Consider the following 24909-nt stretch of genomic DNA (forward strand, 5'->3'; position numbering starts at 1 on the left):
CTTATTAAGTTCATATGTGATTTCTAGTATGATTGACTTTTACATGTTTTATGCCTGTGTGCAAGCATGTGATTTTGAGATTTATTATGAGTAAAGATTGCCATGTTTCTATGGAATATTGGATGCAAGCATGTAGAAGGGAATTTTATTTATTAATTCACAGGAGGAATTAATATATTTTATAAAGATTGAATCACGTTATTCATGTGTTCCCTTATAAGTTTTATTTTCACAACTTTATGAGGACTGTGGGCCTTATTTGGTAAGTTGATAAGTATACCTTTTCAAAGGTAAGTTTGATTGTTGGCTAGGTTCAACAAATACGAAAGTCGAGGTTAAAAGAAAGTAAGTCTTGGATTGTAAGTTGTGATCAATTATGAAATCCTAAGATAAAAGAATTCCAGTTGTGCATGTTGCTTTGTATTCTGTGTTGCTTGTATGTGTGTCATAACAAGTAATAACTTGTAAAGAACGTAAAGTGTAACAAAGATAGTTATAGACTTTACACTGGTGCACGTCTAGAGTTGGATATTAGGAGTTAGAATACATGGTGAGCGAGTAATGTTACGATTTTATATAGAGTTTTCCCCCCTACTTATATGCTAAAAGTGATGTTTATGGTGCTCTTAGGAGCCATTTTGTACTAACTATCTCCATCTAGTTGTGGTTTGCTGTTTTGTGTTGGATTGTAGGTTTTAGGGAGCTATTACCTACTTTATATCTGATTATATGACCGCACACTGGATTAGAGAGGTTGGACACTGAATTTCAAGATCCCGAGGATGCTTTATAGGACTTTGAGCAAAAGAAGAGCCAAGAAACGAGTGAAAGCTGACCGGCCCGATAGAATCGGGCGGCACAGCCTGATCGGGCGGAAGAGCAAGACAAGGGATTCTGTTGCGGGCCCAACCGGGCGTTGGAAGCCCAGTCGTGATTCGGTGTTCCGCCCGATCGGGCGACATGGCCCAATTCATCGCGCGCCTATGATTTTGGATCCGTTTCTCCTGCGTTGGAGCTCGATTCTATCGGGCAACTTTGGCCCGATCGGGCGACAGTACGCACACGCTTTTTAATGAATACGGGGCTATTTTTTCGAGACTTTTTGCTATGATTTTTAGGGCTTGTATAAATAGAAAAATCAGAATTATTTGAAGACATCTAGGTTTTTATTATTAGTTTTCTCTAAAGAGTGTTTCAAGAACCTTAATTTAGTGCTTTGTAATTTCAATTCAAGATCAAACTTTTTTCTTATTCACAAGTTCAATATAATTCGGTAATCTTTCTTTATTATTTCTTTATTACTTCTTCTATTGTTAATTAGATTCTTTTCTTAGTTGTTTGCAATGTTTCAAAGTATGAGTTTTTATATGAATTTTGTTATTGTTTTCATGATTATGAGTGAGTAGTTTTATCTCTAGGATTGTGGGGATCTATGTATGCAATGAGGGATTGGTAGATTAGTTTGATTGCCTTGTATTTCAATTGTTTCCTATGGTTGAATCTTCATGCTAGAATTATAAGTTAGGCCTGATTTATGTTTCTATTGTTGCAATACTGAATCTGCTTCGAGAGGAGAGATACCGTATAAGCTTTCAATTATTAGGCAAAGTGACCCTTGACTATGCGAGAGCGACTGGGTGATCTTTGAGGGAGGTAATGTTCGAGAGAAATTACATGTGCCCTAGACAGTTTGACTTACTAGGTGGTTATTATTCGTCTCTGATTTCCCGAATTGTGCATAGTGATCCATGATTCTAGAGGTTTATTAATATATTTACACCTTCTTAAATGTTGTGTTATTTGCTTAGTTTAGTAATACAACTCTTTTCATCTGATTTTGTTAGTGTAATATTAGAGTTCAGATATAATAATATAACTTTCTCCCTGGGGATTCGATCCTGACTTCCCTGACTACTAGTTAGTGGACCTTAGGTTATTTTTTATTAGGTGATACGACTTTAGCCAATCAGCGAGTCATGGCTTTTTACAGGAGATAGATTGATCACCATCCCTTTTTTAGTTAGCAAAAGTTCCTCGATATCGCAAGTCAATCTGAAGTGTGTTGTAGTGTCTAGTAGCACCCGTATTTCGTCTTCGTAGGTGAAGGCATTAGTAGATAAGACAACTCAGTTCCAATAACTATTACATTAAAGTAATAACAAGCTGTTTAGAGTTTAGTTATCTGCAAGATATTATATGATTATATCATTATTTATCCTTGTATGTTAAATATGTAGTATCATGTTAGGAATGCTTATGTTTTAGTATATAGTACTCAGCTTTGCTGATTACGTGATTTATTTGTGTTTGTGATCATGGCTTCGCCTTATTGATCCTGTGATGATCCATTATGGTGAGAAGAATCAGTATAGCATTGACATTACAAGTTTGCAGATGTGCATCAATGGGAATCTGGAATGGAGAGAATGTGTAACTAGTATAATTTATTTTTCTGCATTAATAAGAACATATTTTATTAAGTTGTTGGGTAGACTCATTTGGATTGTTTGTTTCTAAATACTTATTTATTTATTTATAATAAAGTTAAAGATTAGTTATTTGATTTCCGCTGCAAAATTCTAAATAAGTCGATACTTTATCACACGGGAGATAATACTTGGGTAATTCTCTACTTGTATATTATAAAGGTATTTCTGAAAAGAGAGAATTATCGGGGTGTTACAAAGTGGTATTAGAGCTTTATGTTATTTTCAAACTTTTAGGCGCCTAACTAACTTACTAGTTATTTGAAGAAACCATTAGAATTGCTCCTACTTATTCATTTTGAAAAACTAATAGGAATATGTTATTATTTAATTTTTAGAGGTCCGAAATTTTTTTTTAGGTAGACCGAATATTTCTTATTTCCGAAAAAAAATTTGTTCGAAAATAATTTTTTCGAAATTTGGTTATAATTCGAAAATTTTGAAGTTCCGATTTTTTTGTAAAGGGTAGAATTATTTTTCTTTCGATTTAAGTCCGAAATATTTTTTTTATAGGTTGAAATTTTTTTAGACACTTAATTATTATTATTATTTTATAAAGAGTGTCTGCATTATTTTTCATGCCTTTAAAGTTCTAATTGTTGCATTGTGAGAATGGGTAGTATAGGAAGGCATATGGAATAGAAATATTATATGCCTGCATTGAATAGTTAGTTCAGCATGATTATTATTTTTCTTCCTTGCTACCAATGCATTATTATTTTCCTTTCTTACTAATGATGTATTTTTATTTTTATTCCCTGCTAATGATGCGTTATTATTTTTTTTCCTACTAATGATGCATTATTATTTTTCTTCCCTGCTAATGATGCGTGATTATTTTTCTTTCCTGCTAACTGTTTCTATTTTCTTGCCTACTAAGTGTTATGTTTTCACGCCTATGATGTTAGTGATTACTCCTTATTATTTATTCATGGGAATGCGTTTAGAGAGAGTATTAAAATACTATGGTATATTTTTGTTGTAGATCTCTAACCATGTCTGTCAAGCAAGTTAATAGAGTGAGAAGCAAACATAATCCAATTGTATTGAGTGATGATGAGAATGTTTGATGTCATGAGCCTGGAAGTTATAGTTACATTAGTCTGGAGATCATCATGCATTATGTGTTAAAAGTAGGCATCCCTATTAACGATATATGAAGTAATTCAAGAGTTTGATCGTACTAGAGTGAAAACCTGAAAGGAAATCTACAATATTACTTGGAGACCTTATCTGAGCAATGTGAATGATTTAGAGGTGGATGGAAATTGGCATCAACCCAAAAGGATTGAAGATATATTAGATCTAGGAATTCAAGTTATCATTATTATTATTATTATTATTATTATTATTATTATTATTATTATTATTATTATTATTATTATTATTATTATTATTATATTATTATTATTATTATTATTATTATTATTATTTATTATTATTATTATTATTATTATTATTATTATTATTATTATTATTATTATTATTATTATTATTATTATTATTATTATTATTATTATTATTATTATCATTATTATTATTATTATTATTATTATTATTATTATTATTATTATTATATTATTATTATTAATTATTATTATTATTATTATTATTATTATTATTATAGTGAAGACTCTGGAGACTTTGAAGATGAAATGTTTACTCCATAAAGGTATAATGGAAATAAGGATAGGAAAGATAATGTAACTCCATAAGATTATTTATTTATGCTTTAAGATTAGTTGTTGGAAAGTAGTCAAGCTACAATGGTTTAAATTTCCTTCTTTAGCATGTTTATATTATTGAGGAATAAGTTGGTTATTTTGGATCGGAAAAAATATTCTTATTATCAATTGAGGAATAAAAGCCATTATTTATTTATATGAGCGAGTAAGAATTTATTCTGGGCACGTGATGGGAGTATTTTTATTATTTAAATTTTCATTATGTGATTATATTCTTGCTTGCTTGTTTCTACTTGCATCTTGATGTAAATATATATTACATGGATGATTATGTGACTATTAGAGAACATTTCATGTTGAACTTGAAACTAGTTGAGAAATTGTTTGTTGATGCGATCTTTAATGATCAAATCAAATATTGCCTTCTTAGATGGGCATGTAAGTTATGCTGGAACCTAAAGTAGATTTACATTAAGTTTCAGTCGTAAAGTAGAGTCTCAAACAGTAATGATGTCTTAGATTCTTTGGTAGAGAATTGGACTCGAAAGAGTTGAGCGTCCGGATTCTGCTGGGACATGTTTGAGAGACTAGCTAAGATTAGATCGTCGTAGCTCAAGGGTAAATCGACCCTATCCTCTTGGAGAGTCGGATTAGGGCGTTTGAAAACATGTTTGGGGCTGTGAATGTCCTGAGAGTATGAAAGTAGGTCAAGTTATACTGTATCTGAAAGATGAGACTGGCTTATGGTGGAAAGAGAATGAGATTATACTTAGTATTGTGAATTAGTTCAATTGGGAATCCTTTATTGCTGCTTGAAGAGCAAAATTTTTGCCCTGCTTTTATGAGGAAACTAAAGGTCCAAGAGTTTATCAACCTTAGGATGGGCAGCCTGACCATCTCTGAGTATTATAACAAGTTCATAGCATTCTCTAGATTTGCACTTGAGGTAATAGCCACTGAGGAGTTAAAGGCTTAGTGATTTGAGCAAGGTTTGATTGAGGAAATTCAATTGGGGTTAGTAGATTATGAAGAAATTGACTAGTCTATCAGTACTCCTACTGGAGATATCATAAGGTGTACTAAGTTGTTTAGGAATCTGCCTTTGAAGACAGGAGGTTGTGTCTTTTCGTCTGACTTAATAGAATTTAATTTGGGAGACCTAGATGTGATTCTTGGGATGAACTGGTTACGTCGTTACAAGACCAATATCGATTGTGAGATTCAAAAGGTAGAGCTGAGAAACCATTTGGGAAAATTGACCTCCTATAGACGTTTTGGGAAACCTAAGAAGTTTCGAGTTATGCAAGTGAGGAAATTGATGAGAAAAGGGTGTGAATTATTTTTCTCTAGTGTGCAGGATGTGAGTAAGGAAATTGAAGTAAACCTTGAGGATGTCCCAATTGTGAACGAGTTTATGGATGTGTTTCCAAGTGAGATTTCAGGTATGCCACATGCGAGAGCTGTTGAGTTCACCATAGACTTAATTCCTGGAACTGCACCTATATTTAAGGCATCCTATAAAATGGCACCTCCCGAGATGAGTGAGCTGAAAATGCAATTGCAAGAGCTACTAGATAAAGGTTATATTAGGCCTAGTGCATCACCTTGGGGAGCTCCTGTGTTATTTGTGAAGAAAAAGGACGGTAGTATGAGGCTATGTATCGATTATAGGGAGTTGAATTATGTAACCATCAAAAACAAATATCCTTTGCCTAGAATAGGTGACCTATTCGACCAGTTGAATGGAGCGAGTGTGTTATCAAAGATTGATTTACGTTCAGGATATCATCAATTGAGGGTAGTCGATAAGGATGTACCTAAGACTGCCTTTAGAACGCGTTATGGTCACTATGAGTTCACTGTAATGCCATTTGGGTTAACTAATGCTCCTGCTATATTTATGGATTTAATGAATAGGATCTTTCATGAGTTTCTAGATAAGTTTGTGGTGGTTTTCATTGATGACATACTAATATATTCGAGGATTATTTTGGAGACATTGAGGAAAAATCAATCATATGCCAAGTTCTCTAAGTGTGAGTTTCGTTTAGAGAAAGTAGCGTTTTTGGGTCACTATGTGTCTAAGGAAGGAGTCTCAGTAGATCCTGCTAAGATTCAAGCTGTGAGTGAGTGGCCAACTCCAAAGAGCTTGTCAGATATTAGAAGCTTCCTAGGTCTAGCTGGCTATTGTAGGAGATTTGTGAGAGATTTCTTGAAGATAGCGAGACCCATGACCAACTTGATGAAAAAGGAGTCCAAATTTGAGTGGAGTGAAAAATGTGAAGAAGCCTTTCAAAGTTTGAAGGATTAACCTCCGCACCTGTTTTAACCCTACCTGATGGGAATGAGGGATTTGAAGTATATAGTGATGCTTCGAAAAATGGTCTAGGATGTGTGGTACAACAGTATGGGAAGGTAATTGCATATGCGTCGCGTCAATTGAAACCTTATGAGGCTAATTACCCTACCCATAACCTAGAGTTAGTTGCCATAGTATTTGCATTGAAAATTTGGAGACATTACCTCTATGGAGCGACTTGTAGGATATTCATAGACCATAAAAGCTTGAAGTACATTTTCACCCAAAGAGACCTGAATATGAGGCAAAGAAGATGGCTAGAGTTAATTAAGGATATGACCTATATATCCAGTATCATGAGGGAAAAGCAAATGTGGTTGTTGATGCCTTGAGTAGAAAATCGAGTCATAGCTTGAGTGCCTTGATAGTCCCTGAGGAGTTGTGTAGAGATATGCAAAGGTTGAGCTTAGAAATTTCAAATCCTGGAGAAAGTGAGGCTAGTTGGGGATGAGCACCTAGATAAGATCAAGGAGAAAATGAAGCAAGGTAAGGACTAAGGAAGCTAACTTTAAGATTCATGATGATGGGAGTCTAAGGTTTAAAGGGAGGTGGTGTGTACCACAGAAGTGTAATGACCTTAAGAGACGCCTTATGGATGAGGGGCATAAGACCCCATATTCTGTGCACCCTAGGGGTGATAGATTGTATAAAGACCATAAGGTTCTATATTAGTGGCCAAATATGAAGCGAGAGGTAGCTGGGTATGTGTCTAAGTGTCTAACCTATCAGAAGGTGAAGATAGATCATAAGAGACCCATGAGGAAGGTTCAATCTTTAGAGGTTCCTGGATGGAAGTGGGATTCTATTTTTATGGACTTTGTGACTGCCTTACCTAAAACAAGCAGTGGAAACAACACTATTTGGGTTATTGTGGATAGATTGACAAGTCCGTTGTATCTATACCCATTAAGGAGACATGAAAAAAGAAGCAGTTGGCTAAGACTTACATTAGGCATGTGGTGAGACTACATAGAGTTCCAAAAGATATCATTTCTGACCATGACTCTAGGTTTCTTTCAAAATTTTGGAAAAAGGTCCTACTAAATCTTAGGACAATATTGAAAATGAGTACAGCCTTTCACCCTGCGACTGATGGCTAGACTAAGTGTAGTAGCCCTGTTTTTAAGAACCTTTATTTAAAAGCTAAAAGTGGATAAGGTCATCATTCTTGATGGTTAAGAAAGCTTGTGGATAAGCATCATCATTCTTAGTGGTTAAGAAAGCTTGTGGATAAGCATCATCATTCTTAATGGTTAAGAAAGCTTGTGGATAAGCATCATCATTCTTAATGATTAAGAAAGCTTGTGGATAAGTATCATCATTCTTAATGGTTAAGAAAGCTTGTGGATAAGCATCATCATTCTTAATGGTTAAGAAAGCTTATGGATAAGCATCATCATTCTTAGTGGTTAAGAAAGCTTGTGGATAAGCATCATCATTCTTAATGGTTAAGAAAGGTCAAAGAGGATAAGAACCATCATTCTTATTGGCAAATAAGGCTTTGGAAACCAATAGATAAGTGAGAAAGTCCTTGAGAGCCTTAAACATTAAGATTATGAAAATCGTTTGGAGATTGTTTTATCGGGTAGCGATGAACTTCCAGTTAAAGAGCCATTTGGGATTGAATCCGAGCTCAAACCTAACCAAACTTGATATATGACATGCTTGAGATGTCTTAAGGTTAAAATGGTCATTTACCCCAAGAACTACGTGGCTCAATAGGGGAAATTGCTTACATAGTAAAACCTGGCCAACTGAAATTACAGCTCAGACCTATGCTCAAAGAAAGCTGCTTAGCAGCTACATAAGTGTCGATCTCTCAAAGCCCTTTGTATGCATGAAAGCCAACACCTTAGGCTAACACCTCAAGCAAGAATCACCCAAAAACTCCAAGAAACCGACCTAGCCCAGAAGAGGTTTCCCTCCCCTGGGGGTACCGCCAGAACAGACTATAAAAGTCTGTTCTGGATTTTCGTCTCTTTTCTCTTATTTCTTCCTCTTGGACACCCACTTTTCTTTACATAGAACTCTTCTAGACATCCATACAAAGTAGTTCAAGCTTTAGTTCCAATCTTTAGACCTTAAAATCATATAGAAAACCTTGCTGAAAGATCACATAAGTTGCTGTAAGTTCAACAGTTTACACCTCTTGTATTTAAGCTTAGTTTTTCATATCTATATGCTTGTTGAAACTAATCTTTAGCATTTTATACATTCAGGGGAAGCTGTAGGAGTAGTTAACCAAGTGGATTAAGGAATTTCGTGGCTTTAAGCATCCTTAGTTAAGGTACACACTTAGTTTGGTTTTAACCTAGAGATTATCATACCTAGAGTTAGGTGATTGTTTCTTTCTGGTGTAAAGCATGTTTATGAAATGAATTTACTTATGATGTGTATTTTATTATGTGTATATTGAGTATATTACATGAGATATAACATGCTAAGGTTCATTAGAGATGTTTCATTTGACCTAAACAACACTTATACACTAAGTCACTACGATTATGATTCTTAATGGAATGTGTTTAGTACATGGACTTGTGGAGTAATTATGATGATTAAGGTGGAGTTGTTATGTTATTGTTGTTGTGGAGTTGCTATTGTTGTTGTTGCTCTGTTGTAGTAGTGTTGTTGGGTTATTGTTGTTCTGTCATTGTGGTTGTGGTGGAGTTGCTGTGAAGCTGTTGCCTATTGTTGTTGTTGTTGTTGTTGTATCATTCTTATTGGATAGTCGTTGTTGATGATGCGAGGGAAGTCCTAATCTTAGAATTGGGACACTGTTATAATTGTTGTAGTTGGAGTTGATATGTATGAAGTCGAGTTATGAGTTATGGGAATGACTTCATTAATTTCTATTTGCGGGATTCAGTTTTATTAGCATAATGGTTGCGTTAGAAGAAGATAATTAGAATAGTTAAGATTGGTTGTTGATTTTTGTTATTGTTATGAGGTGATTATTGGAGGATGATTTTGGAATGGAGTATCATTCAGAATTATGAAGGAGATTATAATAGTTGGAATTGATATATTGGTTAAGGATTTGAGTGCAACATAGAAATAAGTTTATTGAGGTTTATTTACGAGTCGAGCTAGCTTTATATTCTCAATATAATTGTTGGTAGCACAATTAGTTGCTTGATCTAGGTATAATTGTGAGTTATGTTTAGTTTGTTTAGTTATATAATTTGGAATTATGATTATGAATTGGGATGCAAGTCGATGTAGCTAATATCATCGAAGTTATAGATATTAATTAAGGATTAAGGAAATTAGAATGTTAAAGGTTGATAATTTGTGAATTGGGAATTAGTTTAAGTTTGGTTATTGATTATTGATGTTACTGTGAGGTGGTTATTGGAGGATGGCTATGTAGACGTATGAATTGAAGATGATATGGGAAATCAAGTTATGATGATTGGAGGTTTCGTATAATTGTTATAGAGTTGAGGTAACCTTTGGGTTCAGCAAAATATATTTAAATGCTCCCGTGGGCGTTATATTGAATTTTGGATATCATATATCGTTTGTGGTAATGGCCATGATTATAGATACATCTCTTTGAGTTAGTTGTGAATTGCTATTGGATTTTATAAGAGTATCCTTTTGTTCAATTATCGAAATCGTTTGAAAATACTATATTTCTCAAAATATGATTTGGTATGATAATGAGGAAATGATTCAAATATGAGTTGAGACCAGATAAGGTCGAATATGGTGTTATGTTATGAGTATTGAGGATTCAAGTATGAATCATTAAATATCTTATTTTATAAATATGAAAGTGAGGCATGAATAGGCACCCCGAGTTAGGGCAGGTAGAGTCCCTAGCTGTTGCCTTCCAGGAGGGGCTAATTCCTGGCGTTATAGGACATGTCCGGGTAAGTCTTGCAAGCATAACAATAAAAGGCTGGGTGACGACCCTCACTAGTTTGGAGACAGCTGGTACTGCGTGGTACCCCTCTCCACTCGCGTTCATGCCAAACGATCTGATTTTGTGAAAATATATCAACTAAGTTGAGTGTGATTATCTGTTACTATAACTATGTGTTAGTTTTCAAAATACACCTAAACTTGTATTTTCTATTACACAGTGTGTACTCAGCTTTGCTTATGGTGTTGTCATTTCTGTGGCCTGTCACTTGGTGGGTGGCAGAGTCAAACATTGTTGCAGGTTTGGTGTTGTGAGCTCAGGATTCTGAAGTGAAGCAAGATAAAGATGTCGTCGTAGCTTATGGATTGAGTTTGTATTTTAGATAGTCAATTAAGGAATATTTCTGATATATTTTGTTGTACACAATATTTGGGAATATTAGTCGAGATATAATGTAATTGAAGTCTTATATAAAGGATTTTGTTTTGTGGGCCAATAACCACAAGTCCAGGATCGTTTTCTAGGTTATGTTTCCGTTGCGAGTAAATGTTTAATTCGAGGCTTATTAACCATTGATTGTGATTAGTGAATCTTAAGTGTATTTACCTAGCAGCTCGGGAAAACGGGCTGTTACAAATGGTATCAGAGCAACCCTGCGACCGTGCGCTTAGTTAGCCACATAGCGGGGGTAAAAGATCGTTGGGAATGTGTATCTGTTACTTTGGTAATTAGAGTTCAAGTTTTGAGCTATAGAATAAGAATAAGAGTCTAGATTTGTGTAAATCTTTGGGAATAAGATTATGGAATTCAAAGTTGTAATTTGAGGATATTTGAAATCTATTTGTGGGGTATATTGAGAACTTTTTCATAGAAATTTAGTAAAGACTATCGGAGACTGTAGTGCTTGATATATGGTCACTTAAGGTTGATCTATGAGTTTATGTTTTGAAGTTTCGAGGACGAAACTTATTTTAAGGGTGGTAGTATGTAGTAGCCCTGTTTTTAAGAACCTTTATTTAAAAGCTAAAAGTGGATAAGGTCATCATTCTTGATGGTTAAGAAAGCTTGTGGATAAGCATCATCATTCTTAGTGGTTAAGAAAGCTTGTGGATAAGCATCATCATTCTTAATGGTTAAGAAAGCTTGTGGATAAGCATCATCATTCTTAATGTTAAGAAAGCTTGTGGATAAGTATCATCATTCTTAATGGTTAAGAAAGCTTGTGGATAAGCATCATCATTCTTAATGGTTAAGAAAGCTTATGGATAAGCATCATCATTCTTAGTGGTTAAGAAAGCTTGTGGATAAGCATCATCATTCTTAATGGTTAAGAAAGGTCAAAGAGGATAAGAACCATCATTCTTATTGGCAAATAAGGCTTTGGAAACCAATAGATAAGTGAGAAAGTCCTTGAGAGCCTTAAACATTAAGATTATGAAAATCGTTTGGAGATTGTTTTATCGGGTAGCGATGAACTTCCAGTTAAAGAGCCATTTGGGATTGAATCCGAGCTCAGAACCTAACCAAACTTGATATATGACATGCTTGAGATGTCTTAAGGTTAAAATGGTCATTTATCCCCAAGAACTACGTGGCTCAATAGGGGAAATTGCTTACATAGTAAAACCTGGCCAACTGAAATTACAGCTCAGACCTATGCTCAAAGAAAGCTGCTTAGCAGCTACATAAGTGTCGATCTCTCAAAGCCCTTTGTATGCATGAAAGCCAACACCTTAGGCTAACACCTCAAGCAAGAATCACCCAAAAACTCCAAGAAACCGACCTAGCCCAGAAGAGGTTTCCCTCCCCTGGGGGTACCGCCAGAACAGACTATAAAAGTCTGTTCTGGATTTTCGTCTCTTTTCTCTTATTTCTTCCTCTTGGACACCCACTTTTCTTTACATAGAACTCTTCTAGACATCCATACAAAGTAGTTCAAGCTTTAGTTCCAATCTTTAGACCTTAAAATCATATAGAAAACCTTGCTGAAAGATCACATAAGTTGCTGTAAGTTCAACAGTTTACACCTCTTGTATTTAAGCTTAGTTTTTCATATCTATATGCTTGTTGAAACTAATCTTTAGCATTTTATACATTCAGGGGAAGCTGTAGGAGTAGTTAACCAAGTGGATTAAGGAATTTCGTGGCTTTAAGCATCCTTAGTTAAGGTACACACTTAGTTTGGTTTTAACCTAGAGATTATCATACCTAGAGTTAGGTGATTGTTTCTTTCTGGTGTAAAGCATGTTTATGAAATGAATTTACTTATGATGTGTATTTTATTATGTGTATATTGAGTATATTACATGAGTATAACATGCTAAGGTTCATTAGAGATGTTTCATTTGACCTAAACAACACTTATACACTAAGTCACTACGATTATGATTCTTAATGGAATGTGTTTAGTACATGGACTTGTGGAGTAATTATGATGATTAAGGTGGAGTTGTTATGTTATTGTTGTTGTGGAGTTGCTATTGTTGTTGTTGCTCTGTTGTAGTAGTGTTGTTGGGTTATTGTTGTTCTGTCATTGTGGTTGTGGTGGAGTTGCTGTGAAGCTGTTGCCTATTGTTGTTGTTGTTGTTGTTGTATCATTCTTATTGGATAGTCGTTGTTGATGATGCGAGGGAAGTCCTAATCTTAGAATTGGGACACTGTTATAATTGTTGTAGTTGGAGTTGATATGTATGAAGTCGAGTTATGAGTTATGGGAATGACTTCATTAATTTCTATTTGCGGGATTCAGTTTTATTAGCATAATGGTTGCGTTAGAAGAAGATAATTAGAATAGTTAAGATTGGTTGTTGATTTTTGTTATTGTTATGAGGTGATTATTGGAGGATGATTTTGGAATGGAGTATCATTCAGAATTATGAAGGAGATTATAATTTGGAATTGATATATTGGTTAAGGATTTGAGTGCAACATAGAAATAAGTTTATTGAGGTTTATTTACGAGTCGAGCTAGCTTTATATTCTCAATATAATTGTTGGTAGCACAATTAGTTGCTTGATCTAGGTATAATTGTGAGTTATGTTTAGTTTGTTTAGTTATATAATTTGGAATTATGATTATGAATTGGGATGCAAGTCGATGTAGCTAATATCATCGAAGTTATAGATATTAATTAAGGATTAAGGAAATTAGATGTTAAAGGTTGATAATTTGTGAATTGGGAATTAGTTTAAGTTTGGTTATTGATTATTGATGTTACTGTGAGGTGGTTATTGGAGGATGGCTATGTAGACGTATAGAATTGAAGATGATATGGGAAATCAAGTTATGATGATTGGAGGTTTCGTATAATTGTTATAGAGTTGAGGTAACCTTTGGGTTCAGCAAAATATATTTAAATGCTCCCGTGGGCGTTATATTGAATTTTGGATATCATATATCGTTTGTGGTAATGGCCATGATTATAGATACATCTCTTGAGTTAGTTGTGAATTGCTATTGGATTGTTATAAGAGTATCCTTTTGTTCAATTATCGAAATCGTTTGAAAATACTATATTTCTCAAAATATGATTTGGTATGATAATGAGGAAATGATTCAAATATGAGTTGAGACCAGATAAGGTCGAATATGGTGTTATGTTATGAGTATTGAGGATTCAAGTATGAATCATTAAATATCTTATTTTATAAATATGAAAGTGAGGCATGAATAGGCACCCCGAGTTAGGGCAGGTAGAGTCCCTAGCTGTTGCCTTCCAGGAGGGGCTAATTCCTGGCGTTATAGGACATGTCCGGGTAAGTCTTGCAAGCATAACAATAAAAGGCTGGGTGACGACCCTCACTAGTTTGGAGACAGCTGGTACTGCGTGGTACCCCTCTCCACTCGGTTATGCCAAACGATCTTGATTTTGTGAAAATATATCAACTAAGTTGAGTGTGATTATCTGTTACTATAACTATGTGTTAGTTTTCAAAATACACCTAAACTTGTATTTTCTATTACACAGTGTGTACTCAGCTTTGCTTATGGTGTTGTCATTTCTGTGGCCTGTCACTTGGTGGGTGGCAGAGTCAAACATTGTTGCAGGTTTGGTGTTGTGAGCTCAGGATTCTGAAGTGAAGCAAGATAAAGATGTCGTCGTAGCTTATGGATTGAGTTTGTATTTTAGATAGTCAATTAAGGAATAGTTTCTGATATATTTTGTTGTACACAATATTGGGAATATTAGTCGAGATATAAGTGTAATTGAAGTCTTATATAAAGGATTTTGTTTTGTGGGCCAATAACCACAAGTCCAGGATCGTTTTCTAGGTTATGTTTCCGTTGCGAGTAAATGTTTAATTCGAGGCTTATTAACCATTGATTGTGATTAGTGAATCTTAAGTGTATTTACCTAGCAGCTCGGGAAAACGGGCTGTTACACTAAGAGGACTAACTAAACTATGGAGGACATGTTGAGATCATGTGCGATTGACTTTCAAGGTAGTTGGGAGGACCAATTAGATCTGATTGAGTTTTCCTATAACAATAGTTAACATGGGAGCATTAAGATGGCACCTTTTGAGGCGTTATATTGACAGAAATATAGAAGTCCCATTTATTGGAATGACTTTAGTGAAAATATAGTCTTGGGGACAGAGTTTATTGAGGAAACCGTTAAGAATGTCAGACTAATTCAAGCTAGAATTCAAGCTGCACAAGATAGGCAGAAAAGTTATGCTGACTTGAAACGTCGAGAGGATGAGTTCACCATAGGTGATAAGGTGTTCTTGAAAGTATCACCCACTAAGGGCATCATGAGATTTGGGAAAAAGGGCAAGCTAGGTGCTAAGTATGTAGACCATTATGAGATTTTAGAGCGCATGCAAAAAGTAGCCTATAGATTGGCATTGCCAATGGAGTTTGAGAGGATGCACGATGTATTCCATATTTCCCAACTTAAGCGCTACATCCCTGATGAGCATCATGTCCTAGAGCCTGAACGAATTCAGATCGATAGTAGCCTCACATATGAGGAAAGACCTGTCAAGATTCTCGACAGGAAAGTGCGTAGTACACGCAATAAGGATGTCCACATCGTGAAAGTACTTTGGTCTAACCACGAGTCTGAAGAGGCAAAGTGGGATGTAATACTCCGTATTTTGGAGTTATTTCGTATTAATTAAGAAAATATAAAGAAGTTAATAAAAAGGCATTTGCGTATTATCTACAAAATAATAGGAATAGAATAATGATAATATGAGTTGGTTTAGTAAATTTCGAATTTTATAAAAGGATAAACCGAATTTACATGACCTAAGGTTGCCACTCTTAATTAGGGGAGTATAAAAGGGAAAAGAAGAAGGGAAGAAAATCAGAAAAACAAATTAAACCCTAACTTTCACTCTCTTTCCTTCTCAGCCGTCATCTTCCCTCCCTCTCAAACTCTCTCTCAGATTTTCTCTCTCTCCTCTCTCGCTATTCTCCCTCTCTCTGAATTTCTCTCTCCATCTCTTTTACCGAAGTTTCGTTGAGGGTTGTGTGCGGTGGTGCGCAATGCATCGTCGTGTGGCCGGGTGCAACGACGAGGGTCAGTTTGAGGGTTTTGTGCGAGACGGTGCTGCGAGCGAGAGTGTCGAGCGTTTTGTCCGACAGATCTAGGGTTTGTGCGAGTCGCGTCGAAGTGGTGCGAACCAGCGAGGCGACTGGTGTGGGCGTCCGTGCGCGACGAGCGAGGCTAGGAGGCTCAAGTGTTTTGTGCAAGGAGTTATGCGAAGGGTTTGCGCGACGAGGCTGTGCGAGGGTTGGTGCGCGGTGCAGTGCGAACTAGGACGGGCTATGTGACAGTACTTCGCGAAGTCGCAAGGTTGGTGCGACGGGTTTGGTTGTGCGCGCGTGGAAGTGGTGCGCAAGTGTGGTTTGTCGTGCGTCGCTGCTGTTTCGGTTCCGGAGGTCGGTCGCCAGAGTTCTTTTGCCGGCGAGATTTAGCGGTATAAACCTATTATGCACTTAACATATTATATCAGTTTGATTAGTTTAATATTATATTTACTGTTTTCATAATTACTTTAAGTTGTAATTAGTTAATTAGTAATTAAAGTTGTTTAGTGATTAATTAGACTGTATAATTAGTTAATTCAACGAGTACTGAATGATTTGGATGAAAGTGTTCCTGAAACAGTCAAGTGGTTAGCATTTGGTCCTCGTGAAACTGTACGCTCTTATGAGGGTTACGGTATTAATGGGTATACGTTTTGGACTGAACATCAAGATCTGAAGTCAAGATCGCAACAAAGTAGTGGTGTTTCACTTGTGGCGTCGTCTACACAATATGCAAGCTCGAAAGATAAGTCGCATGTACATGCTGAAAGCAACTATTATGGGCGAATACAAGAAATATGGGAGCTGGACTACTATACTTTTAATATTTGCCTCTTGTGTTGCAAGTGGGTTGACGATAATGGCGTTGTGTAAGAAATGATGATCCTTGCGATTTCACTCTTGTTGACCTTAGTCGTCTACGTGAAACTAATGAGCCATTTGTAATTGCATCACAAGTCAAGCAAGTATTTTTTGTAACTGATCCTGCTGATCGTAAGTGGTCAATTGTTGTACCTGGTAAAGGAGTATCCTCGGTATTGGTGATGTTGATAATGAGGAAGAATATGATGCATTTGAGGACCTCCCCCCTTTTACCTATCCTGAAATTAGTGTGGAAGATGATGTGAATATGTTGGAGAACTATATGCGTGTAGATCACACGGAAGGGATACATGTACTTGAGGATCCTAAGACGGCGGAAGGAGTAATAACTCATGAGACATAAACTCAGGTGTGTGTAATTTCTCCAATTTGTAACTATTTTGGCCTTTTCGCTCCCAAATCGTACTTATTGAGTCATTTAACCCCAAATTCTCTTTCAACATGATTGTATGAGGCATAATATAACTAGTATGTAGATTCTTAGGCTTTCATTTGTTGGTTGCATTTCGGGAACGAAAAGGCCATTTCCGGCCTATTTTGGCCTTTTTGCTCCCAAAATGTACTTATCAAGTCATTTAACCCCAAATTTTCTTTGAACATGATCATATGAGGCATAATATAACTAGAATGTAGATTCTTAGGCTTTAATTTGTTGTTGGTTGCATTTCGGGAACGAAAAGGCCATTTCCGACCTATTTTGGCCTTTTCGCTCCCAAATCGTACTTATCGAGTCATTTAACCCCAAATTCTCTTTGAACATGATTATATGAGGCATAATATAACTAGTATGTAGATTCTTAGGCTTTAATTTGTTGTTGGTTGCATTTCGGGAACGAAAAGGCTATTTCCGGCCTATTTTAGCCTTTTCGCTCCCACTGCACCCCCTCCCCCTCCCTCCCACTGCCCCCCTCCTATGCTGCCCCCCCCCCCCCTCCCCCTGCACCTCACCCATCCCCCTGCCCCCCTCCCCACTCCCCTGCTGCCCCCCTCCCACTGACCCCTTCCCCTTGCTGCCCTCTCCCACTGCACCCCTCCCTCTCCCCCTCTGCCCCCTCCCACTTCCACCTCCCACTTCCCCCCTCCCCTGCTGCCCCCTCCCCACAACCCCCCTGCCCCCCTCCCCCTGCTGCCCCCCCTCCCACTACACCCTCTCCCCTGCTGCCCCCCTCCCACTGCACCCCCTCCCCCTCCCCCTGCTGCTCCCTCCCATTGCCCCTCCCTACTGCCCTCTCCCCCTCACCCTCCTCACAGCCCCCTGCCCCCCTCCCCACTCCCCCTGCACACCCTCCCCAAACCCCTCTCTGCACACCCTCCCACAGCCCCCTGCACCCTCCCCACAGCCCCCCTGCACCCTCCCCACAGCCCCCTGCCCCTCCCACTCCCCTGCACACCCTCCCCACAGCCCCCCTCCCACTACTTCCCCTCCCCTGCACACCCCTCCCCACTGCTGCCCCCTCCCCACTGCACAACCCCCTCCCGCCCTAAATGTGAATTTTTTTTATTAATGCGTATATTTGTACAATTTCAGGTACATGGTGAAGGTGCATACGGATACGAGTGCGGAACACACTACCGAGGATGATGTTTCGATTACAAAAGGAGCGGGTAAATTGGTTAAGGCTCGTCGTGAAGAAAAAGATGCACAAAGGCCAAGTAAGAATTGGCGACGAAAAAGAGAAAAGGAAGGGGACCTACAAAGTCACTAGGGAAACCCACCCTAATGACTTTGGAGTACGATCATTTGGGGCAACCTTGTGGAAAATGGCGTAAAAGTATGCCATGCAAGTTGGGATTTCATGCATAAGCTCTCCATTCTCCACTCATGGAAAGAGGTGCCCGAGTCTTTGAAAAAGATGATTTGGGAAGATACTATGGTAAGCTTGCGTACAATAACGTTTAGAATCTTAACACTTTAGTTAAATATACTATGTAATATTTACTAATTTGTGAAATGCGTTTTTTGTAGAATCAATTCAATATTGAAATGATAAGCCAAGAAGAAGTGTTTCTATCCGCGGTTGCCCAGAGTTCAGAGACTTCAAGGCCAAGCTAGTGTCGGGGTGGATCACGAAGGGAGAAAAGTCGGGGTACAAAGAAGAAGAAAATCTACGGGGGAAACACACACTTCTTCTGAGGCTTCACCGGACACATCATTTGAGGCGCCCTCCAAGTTTCCATATCAGATATGGAGGCATATCACACCTGAGGAGTGGCATGCATTTGTTGCACAAAAAAAACCCCGGAAGCTGTTGTAAGAATATTTTACTAGCTAAGATTTAATACTTTTAGATCCAATATTATTTTATAACACCATACCTAACCTTTGTTTATAATTGTGTGTTTCAGGCATCTCGTGAGAAAAGTAGCGCGAATGCAAAAGCTAGGAAGTACTATCACCATCTGGGTGCTCAGTCGTAAGGCAGGCGAGAGACGTGGATGTATAGCCATTACCCCACGATTGGTCGACATGGCAACGGGCACTAGCTCTACGACGACAGTTGCACACCTCGGCAACCAGATAGAGTGCTCGATTGGTGGTGTCCATGCATGGGGTTGATGCAAAGGGACAGAGAGTCTTGCCTGATCCCGGAACAAACAGATAGCTAATGCCATTGTAAGTACATATTATAAGTTTTTGATAAGGTATATATAATATAACTTGTGCGCTCACGAGATTTCTCTCTTATCCTTATGAGATTGGCTTGAAGGAAAAGGAGGCAACTGGTGAGTTCACTCCTAAGGACAAGTTGATGCCTTACACGAGACTTAGGACGGGACTAATATGGACGTGTGAGGGGCGTAGGAGGTGTCCGCCTCGGGTGAGAAAGGTGTCTGGTGATCAATACACCTCTACGTCAAAATCCAGTGCCTCCAGTGTCATCGGCAGCTTCCATTGATGTGGAGGCTATGAACGCCCAAATTCGGGAGGAGCTTAGAGCGGAGATGACTCAGAATTTCAACGCCATTTTGGCGCAGATGGGCTTACCGACTTTTGGTGCTTTCCAGCAGGGCAGTGTTCCTACGCAACCTGATCCAGTTCCGGAGTTCACGGTAATCACTAATATCACAACTATTGTTCTTAAATGCATGATTCTTACTATAATATATGTTGTTTCATAGACTAACTATGAATAGAGTTTTTTTTAAAGGAAGAGACACCATGTGAGCTATTAGCTCAGGAGATGGTCATGGCAGTTTCATTTCGTTGCTTATGGCCAGCACAACCCCCTAGGGACCGGGTACGATTGCACAACCAGCAGTCGCTGATATTCACTATGTGGTCAGCGTTTCAGAATTGTGCCCGGTTTCGAAGAATTACCTCTTCCGCTGCCGAATGCAAAGTTGGTCTACAGTCAGTGACTGATGCCCTTGGCAGTTAGTTCTATGGCCGCGTGCATTGGTGCGGTTATCAGATGAGGTACAATGATTAACATATATATATATATATCATATATATATTTTCTTTTATAGTTCCATATATATGATTGTCAGTAATATCTTTTTAATTTGACTAATTACTAGGTGTCGGGAAGGCCGACAAAGAAGGGAAAGAAGACATGTTCACCTCAGGAAGGCCGACGTGATGAAGTGAAAAAAGTAAATGTTTCTATAACAAAGTGTCCACTCATTACGGAGATCGAGGTGGTGCAAGGCCTTACTTCTCCGTCGTTTTAGCTACATGAGTGCGCTAGCGATGTAGCCGATGAAGCAATGATTGAGATTCAGTTGTCGCACCACCAATTCCACTACTTTGAGGATACATCGACCTTCATTTCTAAGGTTGATATAGGAGAATTCTTACGTGGGGAAGAGTTGAATGTTTCCATGATACAAACATTCATGAGGTAATACTTTAGTATATAAATTAAATATGCATTATATATACATATATATGCCTTAATTAAGTAGTTTTCAATTTAACTAACTTCCATAATAAGTAAGTTTTCTTTTAATCAAATATGATTTCTCAGGCTATTATACAATGAATTGATTGCATCTAGTGAGCCAATGTTTGGTTGGTTATGTCCAAGCATAGTACGAGATGACAGTTGCTTAAGAAACAAAAAGGAGTTGAAAGAGTATCTCAAAGCTTCTTTGAAAGCATGTTCTCTCTTGAATATAAGATCATTCTCTTCCTTACATTGAATCGTATGCTTCTTAAACTCACTTTACTTTAATTAAATTGACCTATTAGTTGTTCTACGATTAATATATAACTATATTTTATTGTTGTGGAATCATGACATGATTGCAATATGTTTGTCACGTAACGAAGCCTACCACTTTGATTTCTTTGCGTAAAGAAACAATGCGGCCCTTACTAGTCAAATCATTGTTAAATAGGTAGCCTAATCGAAACTCAATATATGCGCACTTATTAATATTAAATGTACATCTATCTTATAAAAATGTGTATTGATGTAGTGTGATGAAGGAGGTTAATGCAATAGGACTTCGAGCACCAAAATCTCTCTGTTTGGCATTCAGTCGAGGTAACATGACTAATTTTTTTTCCTTATATAGAAACACATAATAAACATCTAAAATCAATGTCATTTATTGCATCCTTTGGTGAATTTAGTGTCCGCAACAAGAGGTGGACTTGCGTGTGGGTATTACGTCATGAGGTTCATGCTCGATATCGTCAACCGTTGCACAATGTTGATGATCTTCAAAATGTATGTAACTTATTAATTAATTAGTATTTGTTAGTTTCGGGGCTATTTTGGCTTTTTACGCTTCCAAATCGTATTTATTGATTCATTTAACCCCAAATTCATTTTGAACATGATTATATGAGGCATAATGTAACTATTGTGTAGATTTTTAGGTTTCCAATTGTTGTTTGTTGCATTTCGGGAACGAAAAGGCCATTTCGGCCTATTTTTCCCTTTTCGCTCCCAAAATGTACTTATCAAGTCATTTAACCCCAAATTCTTTTGAACATCATTATATGAGGCATAATATAACTAGTATGTAGATTCTTAGGCTTTCATTTGTTGTTGGTTGCATTTCGGGAACGAAAAGGCCATTTCCGGCCTATTTTGGCCTTTTCGCTCCCAAAATGTACTTATCAAGTCATTTAACCCCAAATTTTCTTTGAACATGATTATATGAGGCATAATATAACTAGTATGTAGATTCTTAGGTTTAATTTGTTGTTGGTTGCATTTCGGGAACGAAAAGGCCATTTCCGGCCTATTTTGGCCTTTTCGCTCCCAAAATGTACTTATCAAGTCATTTAACCCCAAATTTTCTTTGAACTCATTATATGAGGCATATTATAACTAGTGTGTAGACTTTTAGGCTTGCATTTGTTTTTGATTGAATTTCGGGAAGGTATATGTCATTTTTAGAACTACTAACTACGGTAAAATGATTGAATTCTTATATATGTGTTTATTCCTTGGTTGTTTTGCAAGGTTTATAATGAGAAGAAATCCACACCAAGTTTGAGGAACTTCACCAAAGAAGAAATAGATGAAGTTCGGGATAAGTTGGCGTCCCACATTACCGATGATTGCATATGATACATTTTAGCTCGAATGTACTAGTTTCTATCAATTCTATGTACACTTTTTACATTATTAAATATATTTGAAGTTAATTATTACCTTTCTCCACTTGTCATATACTATTGCATTTGCATTTTTTTTGTCAAAGGGAGGTTTTGGGTGGGGGTGGGGTGGGTTGGGGGGGGGGGGGGGTGGTGGTGGCTGCTGGGTGGGCTGGGGATGGGGTGCAGGGGTGTGGCAGGGGGGTGTGCAGGGGTGGGCTGGTGTTGTGCAGGGGTGGGCAGGGGTGTGCAGGGGGTGTGCAGGGGTGGGAGGCAGGGTGGGCACTGGGCAGGGGTGTGGCAGGGGTGGGAAGGGAAAGGTCTGGGTGGGTGTGGGCAGGGGCTGTGGGTGGGTGTGGGCAGGCTGGGTGGATGTGCTGGGGTGGGATGGGTGTATAGGGGGTGGGAAGGGGTGGGCAGGCAGGGTATGCAGGGGCAGCAGAATTTAAAAAAATAAAAATAAAAAACGAAGGGCTGCGCACTAGTAGAAAAACAACGATTTGCGTCCCCTGATGTGCGTCGCACTGAAACGAAAATGACGCGAAAACCCTATTTGCGTCGCACATGAAGAAGAGTGCGACACACATCATGTGTAAACGAGCACCAGACTAAGCTATCTGCGTCGCATCGACCAAAGGTGCGTTGCAAAAGCCCAATGTGCGTCGGACCATATGGAGCATACGACGCAAATCGTCTTTTGTTTAAAAAAAAAAAATACACTATGTGCGTCACATGGTAATGTAGCGCGTTGCAAAAGCCCAATTTGCGTCGACCCTCATAACCTGTCCGACGCAGATCCCGACCCAAATATTATTAACCTAAATACTCAGCCTTATACCCGGCCGCTTCTCACTCTCAAATCTCCTCCCTCACTCCATCTCCCTCCCTCACTCAAACCTAAAATCTCCAGCCGTCACTCCTTCTCCCTCTCTCTCCTCTCTCACTCTCTTTCCTTCTCCCTCTCTCATTCCATTGCACAGTTCATCATTTCCATAGTTCTTCTCTCGCCAAATATTTCGTTCGTTCTGTGACAATTCCACAGTTCATCATTTCAATTTCGTCTGCATCCGTGAAATTTATCATTCGAAGACCTCGTTTTTTCATTTTCGTGAATTTTTCGAAGACCTCGTTGTTTCATCCTAAAATCTCCAGGTAACTTATTTTTTTTCTTTTTCTTTTTCTTGTTTTTATTCGCCTGTTTTAATTTTTCGTAATTTGTCATTTTTTTCAGAATTCAGATCTTGTTTGAAGACCTCTTTTTTTCATTCCGTGAATTTTTCGAAGACCTCGTTTTTTCATCCTAAAATCTCCAGGTAACTTTTTTTTTTCTTGTTATTCGCCTGTTTTAATTTTTCGCAATTTTTCATTTTTTCAGATCTTGTTTGGAGATCTTCGTTTTTTTAATTTTCGTGAATTCCAGATGTGTTCGAAGTATAACAACGAGAAGGAAGGTCAAGATGTGAAGGAAGCTCCAACATTTTTTTACTATTATTGATAGATTTTTTTTATGAATTATTGTAATATATATGTTCTAAAATTCGAAGCATTTTCGTTTTTATTTTTCCAGATCTGGTCGAATTTTTGTACAGTATTGTTATTAGTTTTATTTGGTTTTCAATCCTCTATCTCTACACATTCATTGTCCAAATCTTGAGGCTGTGGATTTTCAATCCTCTATCTCTTACATCTCCATAGTCCATTGCCTTTGTAATTGGTATTGTTTTTAGTTTTTTTGTACAGTATTCATTTCCTTTTCAATTACTGCATTCGTTATTGCTGATTCATGATGGAATTTGTGTAGAATTTCCTGCATTTGTTAGTTTTTTTTTATAAAAAAAAAACAAAATTTTTAAAAATAAATTGCACTTTGCGTCGCACGTGGCCCAAGGTGCAACGCAAATTACTCATCTGCGTCGCACCCTAGGCGATGTGCGACGCAAATTACCCTTTGAGCTTGGTGATTTGGGCTCGCAAGATCCACTTGCATCGCACCGTATACAGGTGCGACGCAAATAGGTGAACCATCTGCGTTGTTTCCGCATACGACGCATATCATTTCTGAGTCATTTGCGTCGAGGGCTTTGGCGTCGCACCAAAGTCCGACGCAAATAGGCGTCTTACATCCGACGCAAATTGCCTTTTCTGTACTAGTGGCGCTAGTTGAAACACGCGCAGCCCTTCTTGCTAGGAAGGGTTGCACTTGTTAAAAAAGCGCAGCCCTTCATAGTATGAAGGGCTCATAGCTACAGCCCTTCAATATTAGAAGGGCCGCGCTTTTTAGGAAAAAGTGCAGCCCTTCGTTGTGAAGGGCTGCGCTTTAAAAGCGCATCCCTACTTAAAAAGTGAAGGGCTGCTATTGAAAGGGCTGCTGTCAAAAAGCGCAGCCCTAAGGGCCTTTTTTAGCGCAGCCCTTCCTAATTTTTCCATTAGTGAAAGATGGTAAGGAACTGTGGCAGTTTTTGTTTGAGAATGATAGTTTGTTCCTTTATAAGGAACAGACGAATTGGCGCTAAACTTATAAGTTAAA

Source organism: Beta vulgaris, chromosome 8, assembly GCF_026745355.1.
Source record: "Beta vulgaris subsp. vulgaris cultivar EL10 chromosome 8, EL10.2, whole genome shotgun sequence".
NCBI classification, from domain to species: domain Eukaryota; kingdom Viridiplantae; phylum Streptophyta; class Magnoliopsida; order Caryophyllales; family Amaranthaceae; genus Beta; species Beta vulgaris.